This window comes from Anomaloglossus baeobatrachus, chromosome 7 (assembly GCF_048569485.1).
Source record: "Anomaloglossus baeobatrachus isolate aAnoBae1 chromosome 7, aAnoBae1.hap1, whole genome shotgun sequence".
NCBI classification, from domain to species: domain Eukaryota; kingdom Metazoa; phylum Chordata; class Amphibia; order Anura; family Aromobatidae; genus Anomaloglossus; species Anomaloglossus baeobatrachus.
In genome coordinates, this window is record NC_134359.1 from 9,262,945 (window position 1) to 9,276,377 (window position 13,433).

The following is a 13,433-nucleotide window of genomic DNA, read 5'->3' on the forward strand; positions in this document are numbered from 1 at the left end:
CAGATGGAACTCTGGTTGAAATCCATCTATGAAGCTATCGGCGCTTCTTTTGCCCCAGCGTTCGCAGCCGTATGGGCGCTACAAGCTATCTCAGCAGGTCAAGCGCAAATTGACGCAGCCACACGCACGTCCGCGCCACAGGTGGCGTCCATAACCACTCAGACGTCGGCATTTGCGTCTTACGCTATTAATGCTGTCCTGGACTCTGCGAGCCGTACGGCGGTTGCAGCCGCCAATTCGGTGGTACTCCGCAGGGCCTTGTGGCTACGGGAATGGAAGGCAGATTCTGTTTCCAAAAAGCGCTTAACCAGTTTGCCAATTTCTGGCGACCGATTGTTTGGCGAGCGTTTGGATGAAATCATCAAACAATCCAAGGGAAAGGATACATCCTTACCCCAGCCCAAACCGAACATACCCCAACAGAGGAATGGGCAGTCGAGGTTTCGGTCCTTTCGGGGCGCGGGCAGGTCCCAGTTCTCCTCGTCCAAAAGGCCTCAGAAAGATCAAAGGAACTCTGACGCATGGCGGTCTAAGTCACGTCCTAAAAAGGCCACCGGAGGTGCCGCTACCAAAGCGGCTTCCTCATGACTTTCGGCCTCCTCACTCCGCATCTTCGGTCGGTGGCAGGCTCTCCCGCTTTTGCGACGCCTGGCTGCCACGGGTAAAAGACCGTTGGGTGAGAGACATTCTGTCTCACGGTTACAAGATAGAGTTCACCTCTCGTCCCCCGACTCGATTCTTCAGGTCATCCCCGCCTCCCGAGCGAGCCGAGGCTCTTCTGCAGGCGCTGGGCACTCTGAAGGCAGAAGGAGTGGTGGTCCCTGTTCCTCTTCAGCAACAGGGCCACGGTTTTTACTCCAACCTGTTTGTGGTCCCAAAGAAGGACGGGTCCTTCCGTCCTGTCCTGGACCTGAAACTTCTCAACAAACACGTAACGACCAGGCGGTTCCGGATGGAATCCCTCCGCTCCGTCATCGCCTCAATGTCCCAAGGAGATTTCCTTGCATCGATCGATATCAAAGATGCTTATCTCCACGTACCGATTGCTCCAGAGCACCAGCGCTTCTTGCGCTTCGCCATAGAAAACGAACACCTGCAGTTCGTGGCACTGCCGTTCGGCCTGGCAACAGCCCCACGGGTTTTCACCAAGGTTATGGCTACTGTAGTAGCGGTCCTCCACTCTCAGGGTCACTCGGTGATCCCTTACTTGGACGATCTCCTGATCAAGGCACCCTCTCAAGAGGCATGCCAACGCAGCCTCGACGCTACCCTGGAGACTCTCCAGAGTTTTGGGTGGATCATCAATTTTCCAAAGTCAAATCTGACACCGGCCCAATCGCTGACATACCTTGGCATGGAGTTTCATACCCTCTCAGCGATAGTGAAGCTTCCGCTGATCAAGCAGCGGTCACTACAGACAGGGGTACAATCTCTCCTTCAAGGCCAGTCACACCCCTTGAGGCGCCTCATGCACTTCCTGGGGAAGATGGTGGCAGCAATGGAGGCAGTTCCTTTCGCGCAGTTTCACCTGCGTCCTCTTCAATGGGACATCCTACGCAAATGGGACAGGAAGCCGACGTCCCCCGACAGGAACGTCTCCCTCTCTCAGGCGACCAAAGCTTCCCTTCGGTGGTGGCTTCTTCCCACTTCATTATCGAAGGGGAAATCCTTCCTACCCCCATCCTGGGAGGTGGTCACGACGGACGCGAGTCTGTCAGGGTGGGGAGCGGTTTTTCTCCACCACAGGGCTCAGGGTACGTGGACCCAGCAAGAGTCCTCGCTTCAGATCAATGTTCTGGAAATACGGGCAGTATATCTTGCCCTGAAAGCGTTCCAGCAGTGGCTGGAAGGCAAGCAGATCCGAATTCAGTCGGACAATTCCACAGCGGTGGCATACATCAACCACCAAGGCGGCACACGCAGTCGGCAAGCCTTCCAGGAAGTCCGGCGGATTTTGATGTGGGTGGAAGCCACGGCCTCCACCATATCCGCAGTTCACATTCCAGGCGTGGAAAACTGGGAAGCAGATTATCTCAGTCGCCAGGGCATGGACGCAGGGGAATCGTCCCTTCACCCGGACGTGTTTCAGGAGATCTGTTGCCGCTGGGGGGTGCCGGACGTCGACCTCATGGCGTCCCGGCACAACAACAAGGTACCGACGTTCATGGCACGGTCTCTAGATCCTAGAGCTCTGGCGGCAGACGCCTTAGTTCAGGATTGGTCGCAGTTTCAGCTCCCTTATGTGTTTCCTCCGTTGGCACTGTTGCCCAGAGTGTTACGCAAGATCAGGGCCGACTGCCGCCGCGTCATCCTCGTCGCTCCAGACTGGCCGAGGCGGTCGTGGTACCCGGATCTGTGGCATCTCACGGTCGGCCAACCGTGGGCACTACCAGACCGACCAGACTTGCTATCTCAAGGGCCGTTTTTCCATCTGAATTCTGCGGCCCTCAACCTGACTGTGTGGCCATTGAGTCCTGGATCCTAGCGTCTTCAGGGTTATCTCAAGACGTCATTGCCACTATGAGACAGGCTAGGAAACCAACGTCCGCCAAGATCTACCACAGGACGTGGAAAATTTTCCTGTCGTGGTGCTCTGCTCGGGGTTTTTCTCCCTGGCCTTTTGCCTTGCCCACTTTTCTGTCCTTCCTTCAATCTGGACTGGAAAAGGGTTTGTCGCTCGGCTCCCTTAAGGGACAAGTCTCAGCGCTCTCTGTGTTTTTCCAGAAGCGCCTAGCCAGACTTCCACAGGTACGCACGTTCCTGCAGGGGGTTTGTCACATCATCCCTCCTTACAAGCGGCCGTTAGAACCCTGGGATCTGAACAGGGTGCTGATGGTTCTTCAGAAACCACCATTCGAGCCAATGAGAGAGATTTCTCTCTCACGCCTTTCGCAGAAAGTGGTTTTTCTAGTAGCAGTCACTTCACTTCGGAGAGTGTCTGAGCTAGCAGCGCTGTCATGCAAAGCCCCTTTCCTGGTTTTTCACCAGGACAAGGTGGTTCTGCGTCCGGTTCCGGAATTTCTCCCTAAGGTGGTATCCCCCTTTCATCTCAATCAGGATATCTCCTTACCTTCTTTTTGTCCTCATCCGGTTCACCAATGTGAAAAGGATTTGCACTTGTTAGATCTGGTGAGAGCACTCAGACTCTACATTTCTCGTACGGCGCCCCTGCGCCACTCGGATGCACTCTTTGTCCTTGTCGCTGGCCAGCGTAAAGGGTCACAGGCTTCCAAATCAACCCTGGCTCGGTGGATCAAGGAACCAATTCTCGAAGCTTACCGTTCTGCTCGGCTTCCGGTTCCCTCAGGGCTGAAGGCCCATTCTACCAGAGCCGTGGGTGCGTTCTGGGCTTTGAGGCACCAGGCTACGGCTCAGCAGGTGTGTCAGGCGGCTACCTGGTCGAGCCTGCACACTTTCACGAAACACTATCAGGTGCATGCCTATGCTTCGGCGGATGCCAGCCTAGGTAGACGAGTCCTTCAGGCGGCGGTTGCCCACCTGTAGGAAGGGGCCGTTTTACGGCTCTATCACGAGGTATTATTTTACCCACCCAGGGACTGCTTTTGGACGTCCCAATTGTCTGGGTCTCCCAATGGAGCGACAAAGAAGAAGGGAATTTTGTTTACTTACCGTAAATTCCTTTTCTTCTAGCTCCAATTGGGAGACCCAGCGCCCGCCCCTGTTTTTTTGTGTACACATGTTTTTCATGTTGAATGGTTTCAGTTCTCCGATATTCCTTCGGATTGAAGTTACTTTAAACCAGTTTATAATTCTTTTCCTCCTTCTTGCTTTTGCACCAAAACTGAGGAGCCCGTGGGAGCACGGGGGGTGTATAGGCAGAAGGGGAGGGGCTTAACACTTTTAAGTGTAATACTTTGTGCGGCCTCCGGAGGCATAGCCTATACACCCGTTTGTCTGGGTCTCCCAATTGGAGCTAGAAGAAAAGGAATTTACGGTAAGTAAACAAAATTCCCTTCTTTTTATTTAATTCTGTGGAAGCAGAACAGCAGCAATGTGTGACTGTCATTTGTTAATTTCTTAGATTGGTTATTACTTTTGTCAGATTTGGGTTATTTCTGTGACCATTGTGGGGTTTCCTTTCATTAAATGAGGGGGGCCAACAATTTAGACCACGTGTGTATTTTGCAGAACAATTCCAGTGGCCATTGCACCATCACTATGAAGCCCGGCCAGCGCTTCCTTGCGGAGATGCTGATGGCTGTGACTGCAGATCCAGGGTGGGCTTTTTCTTTTCAGCCCCATGTTTGCAGTTACTGATAAAAATACTAAGAGCACCTAGTGATCACTGTGACTTCTCTGTCCCCATGGGTGGAGCGCCATAGTGCAGGGTCCGCAGTCGCTGTGGGAGGGCGTCTGTATCATGATGTGTACTAACGTGTGCTCTGTTTTATTGCATGCTCTGCCGTGCTGTGGATCTCACCCCAGAGAGTAAGTGTCTCCTTATTTCTTGTTCTCCATCATCCTCCACACTTGTGTTTTGTCTTTGCAGATTTGGAGCGGGGCTTTCCTGAAGTTTGGCTAAACATTTGCTCCTGTTGTAAATGCAGATATATGTGCACATAATAAATAGGCTGCGTTCCTAGGGTGTAACTGGACGTGCTGGAGCAGAGTGGGGGGCAATCATGTGGTCACTATGGACTCCACCCCGGTGAACTACGCCATGTTCAGGACCATGTTTGTGGACTGGACGTGGTGGTGCATCGGGGATGACTCCTCCTCACTCTGCTACAGACCACAGGGTTCATCTGCAAGCCACAGAATCATTGAGCGCTAAAGAATGTGGACGCTGATGTAGATACCTCCCACCCAACGCGGCAAACGCCAAAATCCATTCTCCGCTGAAGTAGCCGCGAATTCTATAGGGAAAGGTAGCCGTCCACGAGACGGTGGACAAACAGACGCTACCTATACTGTATGCACAGACTAAACTATATACAGTGCTCTAGATAAATGAGTACACCCCTCCTGTATGTGTTGTATAGTGCGAAGCAAAAGTGAGTACACCCCTCCTGTATGTTATATACAGCGCTCAATATAAATTAGTACACCCCTCCTGTATGTGATATACAGTGCTAAGTATTGAGTACACCCCTCCTGTATGTGATATACAGTGCTCAGCATAAAGGACTACACCCCTCCTATAGCTGATATACCGTATTAAGCATAAATGAGTACACCCCCTGTGAGAAGTAAGATTTTAACATCTCCCTGAACACGAGAACAATTTCCACAACTCTTCCCTTTAGAGTCCCAGGACTCTTCACTTTTCAGCCTTGGGCCCCAGCACATTGTAGGCAGCTTTTTTGTGCCGGGGCTTTAGGAGCGGCTGCCCATGTGGATGCCCCCCCTACATGCCGATGCTCTGCAGTGTGCGCCGGATTGTGTCATCGGAATCACTTGGCCCGGGTCGGTTTCTACGCTTTATATAACTGCAGAGAACGTCCTTGTGGCTTTTCTCCCTTCTCACCAGCAGACGCTCCTGTTTCGGTGGTGACTGCCATGTGGCTTTTCCCCCTTTTCACCAGCAGACGCTCCTGTTTCGGTGGTGACTTCCATGTGGCTTTTCCCCCTTCTCACCAGCAGACGCTCCTGTTTCGGTGGTGACTTCCATGTGGATTTTCTTCCTTCTCACCAGCAGACGCTTCTGTTTCGGTGGTGACTTCCATGTGGATTTTCTCCCTTCTCACCAGCAGATGCTCCTGTTTCGGTGGTGACTTCCATGTGGATTTTCTTCCTTCTCACCAGCAGACGCTCGTGTTTCGGTGGTGACTTCCATGTGGATTTTCTTCCTTCTCACCAGCAGACGCTCGTGTTTCGGTGGTGACTTCCATGTGGATTTTCTCCCTTCTCACCAGCAGACGCTCCTGTTTCGGTGGTGACTTCCATGTGGATTTTCTCCCTTCTCACCAGCAGATGCTCCTGTTTCGGTGGTGACTTCCATGTGGCTTTTCTCCCTTCTCACCAGCAGATGCTCCTGTTTCGGTGGTGACTTCCATGTGGCTTTTCTCCCTTCTCACCAGCAGATGCTCCTGTTTCGGTGGTGACTTCCATGTGGCTTTTCTCCCTTCTCACCAGCAGATGCTCCTGTTTCGGTGGTGACTTCCATGTGGCTTTTCTCCCTTCTCACCAGCAGACGCTCGTGTTTCGGTGGTGACTTCCATGTGGCTTTTCTCTCTTCTCACCAGCAGATGCTCCTGTTTCGGTGGTGACTTCCATGTGTCTTTTCTCCCTTCTCACCAGCAGACGCTCCTGTTTCGGTGGTGACTTCCATGTGGATTTTCTCCCTTCTCACCAGCAGACGCTCGTGTTCCGGTGGTGACTTCCATGTGGCTTTTCTCCCTTCTCACCAGCAGATGCTCCTGTTTCGGTGGTGACTGCCATGTGGCTTTTCTCCCTTCTCACCAGCAGACGCTCCTGTTTCGGTGGTGACTTCCATGTGGCTTTTCTCCCTTCTCACCAGCAGACGCTCCTGTTTCGGTGGTGACTTCCATGTGGATTTTCTCACCAGCAGACGCTCCTGTTTCGGTGGTGACTTATATGGGGATTTTCTCCCTTCTCACCAGAAGACGCTCCTGTTTCGGTGGTGACTTCCATGTGGATTTTCTCCCTTGTCACCAGCAGACGCTCCTGTTTCGGTGGTGACTTCCATGTGGATTTTCTTCCTTCTCACCAGCACACGCTCTTGTTTCGGTGGTGACTTCCATGTGGATTTTCCTCTCTTCTCTCCAGCAGACGCTCCTGTTTCGGTGGTGACTTCCATGTGGATTTTCCTCTCTTCTCTCCAGCAGACGCTCCTGTTTCGGTGGTGACTTCCATGTGGATTTTCTCTCTTCTCACCAGCAGACGCTCCTGTTTCGGTGGTGACTTCCATGTGGATTTTCTCCCTTCTCACCAGCACACGCTCCTGTTTCGGTGGTGACTTCCATGTGGATTTTCTCCCTTCTCACCAGCAGACGCTCCTGCTTCGGTAGTGACTTCCATGTGAATTTTCTCACCAGCAGACGCTCCTGTTTCGGTGGTGACTTCCATGTGGATTTTCTCACCAGCAGACGCTCCTGTTTCGGTGGTGACTTCCATGTGAATTTTCTCCCTTCTCACCAGCAGACGCTCCTGTTTCGGTGGTGACTTCCATGTGAATTTTCTCACCAGCAGACGCTCCTGTTTCGGTGGTGACTTCCATGTGGATTTTCTCCCTTCTCACCAGCAGACGCTTCTGTTTCGGTGGTGACTTCCATGTGGATTTTCTTCCTTCTCACCAGCACACGCTCCTGTTTCGGTGGTGACTTCCATGTGGATTTTCCTCTCTTCTCACCAGCAGACGCTCCTGTTTCGGTGGTGACTTCCATGTGGATTTTCTCTCTTCTCACCAGCAGACGCTCCTGTTTCGGTGGTGACTTCCATGTGGATTTTCTCACCAGCAGACGCTCCTGTTTCGGTGGTGACTTCCATGTGGCTTTTCTCCCTTCTCACCAGCAGACGCTCCTGTTTCGGTGGTGACTTCCATGTGGATTTTCTCTCTTCTCACCAGCAGACGCTCCTGTTTCGGTGGTGACTTCCATGTGGATTTTCTCACCAGCAGACGCTCCTGTTTCGGTGGTGACTTCCATGTGGATTTTCTTCCTTTTCACCAGCAGACGCTCCTGTTTCGGTGGTGACTTCCATGTGGATTTTCCCCCTTCTCACCAGCAGACGCTCCTGTTTCGGTGGTGACTTCCATGTGGATTTTCCCCTTTCTCACCAGCAGACGCACCTGTTTCGGTGGTGACTTCCATGTGGATTTTCTCCCTTCTCACCAGCAGACGCTCCTGCTTCGGTGGTGACTTCCATGTGGATTTTCCCCCTTCTCACCAGCAGACGCTCCTGTTTCGGGGGTGACTTCCATGTGGATTTTCTCCCTTCTCTCCAGCAGACGCTCCTGTTTCGGTGGTGACTTCCATGTGGATTTTCTCCCTTCTCACCAGCAGACGCTCCTGTTTCGGTGGTGACTTCCATGTGGATTTTCTCCCTTCTCACCAGCAGACGCTTCTGTTTCGGTGGTGACTTCCATGTGGATTTTCCCCTTTCTCACCAGCAGACGCTTCTGTTTCGGTGGTGACTTCCAAGTGGATTTTCTCCCTTCTCACCAGCAGACGCTCCTGTTTCGGTGGTGACTTCCATGTGGCTTTTCTCACCAGCAGACGCTTCTGTTTCGGTGGTGACTTCCATGTGGATTTTCTCCCTTCTCACCAGCAGACGCTACTGTTTCGGTGGTGACTTCCATGTGGATTTTCTCCCTTCTCACCAGCAGACGCTCCTGTTTCGGTGGTGACTTCCATGTGGATTTTCTCACCAGCAGACGCTTCTGCTTCGCTGGTGACTTCCATGTGGCTTTTCTCCCTTCTCACCAGCAGACGCTCCTGTTTCGGTGGTGACTTCCATGTGGATTTTCTTCCTTCTCACCAGCAAACGCTCCTGTTTCGGTGGTGACTTCCATGTGGATTTTCTCCCTTCTCACCAGCAGACGCTCCTGTTTCGGTGGTGACTTCCATGTGGATTTTCCCCCTTCTCACCAGCAGACGCTCCTGTTTCGGTGGTGACTTCCATGTGGATTTTCCCCCTTCTCACCAGCAGACGCTCCTGTTTCGGTGGTGACTTCCATGTGGATTTTCCCCCTTCTCACCAGCAGACGCTCCTGTTTCAGTGGTGACTTCCATGTGGATTTTCTCACCAGCAGACGCTTCTGTTTCGGTGGTGACTTCCATGTGGATTTTCCCCCTTCTCACCAGCAGACGCTTCTGTTTCGGTGGTGACTTCCATGTGGATTTTCCCCCTTCTCACCAGCAGACGCTTCTGTTTCGGTGGTGACTTCCATGTGGATTTTCTTCCTTCTCACCAGCAGACGCTTCTGTTTCGGTGGTGACTTCCATGTGAATTTTCTCCCTTCTCACCAGCAGACGCTCCTGTTTTGGTGGTGACTTCCATGTGGATTTTCTCACCAGCAGACGCTTCTGTTTCTGTGGTGACTTCCATGTGGATTTTCTTCCTTCTCACCAGCAGACGCTTCTGTTTCGGTGGTGACTTCCATGTGAATTTTCTCCCTTCTCACCAGCAGACGCTCCTGTTTCTGTGGTGACTTCCATGTGGATTTTCTCCCTTCTCACCAGCAGATGCTGCTGTTTCGGTGGTGACTTCCATGTGAATTTTCTCCCTTCTCACCAGCAGACGCTCCTGTTTTGGTGGTGACTTCCATGTGGATTTTCTCACCAGCAGACGCTTCTGTTTCTGTGGTGACTTCCATGTGGATTTTCTTCCTTCTCACCAGCAGACGCTTCTGTTTTGGTGGTGACTTCCATGTGGATTTTCTCACCAGCAGACGCTTCTGTTTCTGTGGTGACTTCCATGTGGATTTTCTTCCTTCTCACCAGCAGACGCTTCTGTTTCTGTGGTGACTTCCATGTGGCTTTTCTCTCTTCTCACCAGCAGACGCTTCTGTTTCGGTGGTGACTTCCATGTGAATTTTCTCCCTTCTCACCAGCAGACGCTCCTGTTTTGGTGGTGACTTCCATGTGGATTTTCTCACCAGCAGACGCTTCTGTTTCTGTGGTGACTTCCATGTGAATTTTCTCCCTTCTCACCAGCAGACGCTTCTGTTTCTGTGGTGACTTCCATGTGAATTTTCTCCCTTCTCACCAGCAGATGCTGCTGTTTCGGTGGTGACTTCCATGTGGATTTTCTCCCTTCTCACCAGCAGACGCTCCTGTTTCGGTGGTGATTGCCATGTGGCTTTTCTCCCTTCTCACCAGCAGACGCTTCTGTTTCGGTGGTGACTGCCATGTGGATTTTCCCCCTTCTCACCAGCAGACGCTCCTGTTTCGGTGGTGACTTCCATGTGGATTTTCTCCCTTCTCACCAGCAGACGCTTCTGTTTCGGTGGTGACTTCCATGTGGATTTTCTCACCAGCAGACGCTTCTGTTTCGGTGGTGACTTCCATGTGGATTTTCCCCCTTCTCACCAGCAGACGCTTCTGTTTCGGTGGTGACTTCCATGTGGATTTTCCCCCTTCTCACCAGCAGACGCTTCTGTTTCGGTGGTGACTTCCATGTGGATTTTCTTCCTTCTCACCAGCAGACGCTTCTGTTTCGGTGGTGACTTCCATGTGAATTTTCTCCCTTCTCACAAGCAGACGCTCCTGTTTTGGTGGTGACTTCCATGTGGATTTTCTCACCAGCAGACGCTTCTGTTTCTGTGGTGACTTCCATGTGGATTTTCTCCCTTCTCACCAGCAGACGCTTCTGTTTCGGTGGTGACTTCCATGTGAATTTTCTCCCTTCTCACCAGCAGATGCTGCTGTTTCGGTGGTGACTTCCATGTGGATTTTCTCCCTTCTCACCAGCAGACGCTCCTGTTTCGGTGGTGATTGCCATGTGGCTTTTCTCCCTTCTCACCAGCAGACGCTTCTGTTTCGGTGGTGACTGCCATGTGGATTTTCCCCCTTCTCACCAGCAGACGCTCCTGTTTCGGTGGTGACTTCCATGTGGATTTTCTCCCTTCTCACCAGCAGACGCTTCTGTTTCGGTGGTGACTTCCATGTGGATTTTCTCCCTTCTCACCAGCAGACGCTCCTGCTTCGGTGGTGACTTCCATGTGGATTTTCCCCCTTCTCACCAGCAGAAGCTCCTGCTTCGGTGGTGACTTCCATGTGGCTTTTCCCCCTTCTCACCAGCAGACGCTCCTGTTTCGGTGGTGACTTCCATGTGGATTTTCTCCCTTCTCACCAGCAGACGCTTCTGTTTCGGTGGTGACTTCCATGTGGATTTTCTCCCTTCTCACCAGCAGAAGCTCCTGCTTCGGTGGTGACTTCCATGTGGCTTTTCCCCCTTCTCACCAGCAGACGCTCCTGTTTCGGTGGTGACTTCCATGTGGATTTTCTCCCTTCTCACCAGCAGACGCTTCTGTTTCGGTGGTGACTTCCATGTGGATTTTCTCCCTTCTCACCAGCAGACGCTCCTGTTTCGGTGGTGACTTCCATGTGGATTTTCTCACCAGCAGACGCTCCTGTTTCGGTGGTGACTTCCATGTGGATTTTCTTCCTTCTCACCAGAAGACGCTCCTGTTTCGGTGGTGACTTCCATGTGGATTTTCTCCCTTCTCACCAGCAGATGCTTCTGTTTCGGTGGTGACTTCCATGTGGATTTTCTCCCTTCTCACCAGCAGATACTCCTGTTTCGGTGGTGACTTCCATGTGGATTTTCTTCCTTCTCACCAGCAGACGCTCCTGTTTCGGTGGTGACTTCCATGTGGCTTTTCCCCCTTCTCACCAGCAGAAGCTCCTGCTTCGGTGGTGACTTCCATGTGGATTTTCTTCCTTTTCACCAGCAGACGCTCCTGCTTCGGTGGTGACTTCCATGTGGCTTTTCTCCCTTCTCACCAGCAGACGCTCCTGCTTCGGTGGTGACTTCCATGTGGATTTTCTCTCTTCTCACCAGCAGACGCTCCTGTTTCGGTGGTGACTTCCATGTGGATTTTCTCCCTTCTCACCAGCAGACGCTCCTGTTTCGGTGGTGACTTCCATGTGGATTTTCTCCCTTCTCACCAGCAGAAGCTCCTGTTTCGGTGGTGACTTCCATGTGGATTTTCTCCCTTCTCACCAGCAGACGCTCCTGTTTCGGTGGTGACTTCCATGTGGATTTTCTCCCTTCTCACCAGCAGAAGCTCCTGTTTCGGTGGTGACTTCCATGTGGATTTTCTCCCTTCTCACCAGCAGAAGCTCCTGTTTCGGTGGTGACTTCCATGTGGATTTTCTCCCTTCTCACCAGCAGAAGCTCCTGTTTCGGTGGTGACTTCCATGTGGATTTTCTCCCTTCTCACCAGCAGACGCTTCTGTTTCGGTGGTGACTTCCATGTGGATTTTCTTCCTTCTCACCAGCAGATGCTCCTGCTTCGGTGGTGACTTCCATGTGGATTTTCTCCCTTCTCACCAGCAGACGCTCCTGCTTCGGTGGTGACTTCCATGTGGATTTTCTCCCTTCTCACCAGCAGACGCTCCTGTTTTGGTGGTGACTTCCATGTGGATTTTCTCACCAGCAGACGCTCCTGTTTCGGTGGTGACTTCCATGTGGATTTTCTCACCAGCAGACGCTCCTGTTTCGGTGGTGACTTCCATGTGGATTTTCTCCCTTCTCACCAGCAGACGCTCCTGTTTCGGTGGTGACTTCCATGTGGCTTTTCCCCCTTCTCACCAGCAGACGCTTCTGTTTCGGTGGTGACTTCCATGTGGATTTTCTCACCAGCAGACGCTCCTGTTTCGGTGGTGACTTCCATGTGGATTTTCTCACCAGCAGACGCTCCTGTTTCGGTGGTGACTTCCATGTGGATTTTCTCACCAGCAGACGCTCCTGTTTCGGTGGTGACTTCCATGTGGCTTTTCCCCCTTCTCACCAGCAGACGCTCCTGTTTCGGTGGTGACTTCCATGTGGCTTTTCCCCCTTCTCACCAGCAGACGCTTCTGTTTCGGTGGTGACTTCCATGTGGATTTTCTCACCAGCAGACGCTCCTGTTTCGGTGGTGACTTCCATGTGGGTTTTCCCCCTTCTCACCAGCAGATGCTCCTGTTTCGGTGGTGACTTCCATGTGGATTTTCTCCCTTCTCACCAGCAGACGCTCCTGTTTCAGTGGTGACTTCTGTGGTACTTGGACGTCTCTGTGAGATGCTGCAGCTCCATTCTTGTTCTATTTTTCTATAACTTTTGATCCAGGATCTGCTCCAATCTTTGTGATTTTCTTCTAGCCTTCACCTTTCTTGTGTAGTTAAATGATTTTCTGTCTCCGGTCTTGTGACATTTCTCTTCCATGTGGTGCCATTGCTGACAGCAAAAATAAAGAGGTGTCTTCCTTTAAGTATCCGGTGTAATGAAGATTTAGACTTATTTAAGGTTGAATTCTTAGTCGTTAGACTATTGGAGTCAGAACTTTAGTTTTGCTCGTAAGAATTTCATTTAGATTTACTCATTTTTGAAACTTTGTTTTGAATGAATTAGCAAAATTGTGGGGGGTTTTAGGCGCAAAATATAAATTCTGTATTTCAATCAGTGGGATTTGCGGGAGAGAAAATGTGGACATTGAGAAGAAATCTGTTAGGGTGTACTCATTTCTGCTGAGCACCATATATGAGACAGATGTACATATACAGTGTGTCCACCCATATCCTGTCCACCGCCATTAACTTGAGAACGGCGGCAGCTATAGGCATGGAAGTGGTGTCTAGGTATAGTAAAGTAGCCATGCGCTACGCAATGAAACCACCTATAGCGCCACCTGGTGGAAAACAACGGAGTTAGCATTTTTATCTCAAACGGAACGAGATAGAGAAAAAAGTGAATTACAAAGTTGTAGGGCATCATCAATTCAATACGAATCGGCACCTTGCACAGAA

The 13,433-nt window shown here is 51.5% G+C and overlaps 1 protein-coding gene across 1 annotated transcript in view; it reads left to right on the forward strand.

Annotated features, from left to right (window-relative positions):
* The window catches only part of CLASP1 (cytoplasmic linker associated protein 1), a 113,314-nt gene that overhangs the window by 64,844 nt on the left and 35,037 nt on the right, over nt 1-13,433 (forward strand). The gene's annotated exons all lie outside the window — the stretch shown is intronic.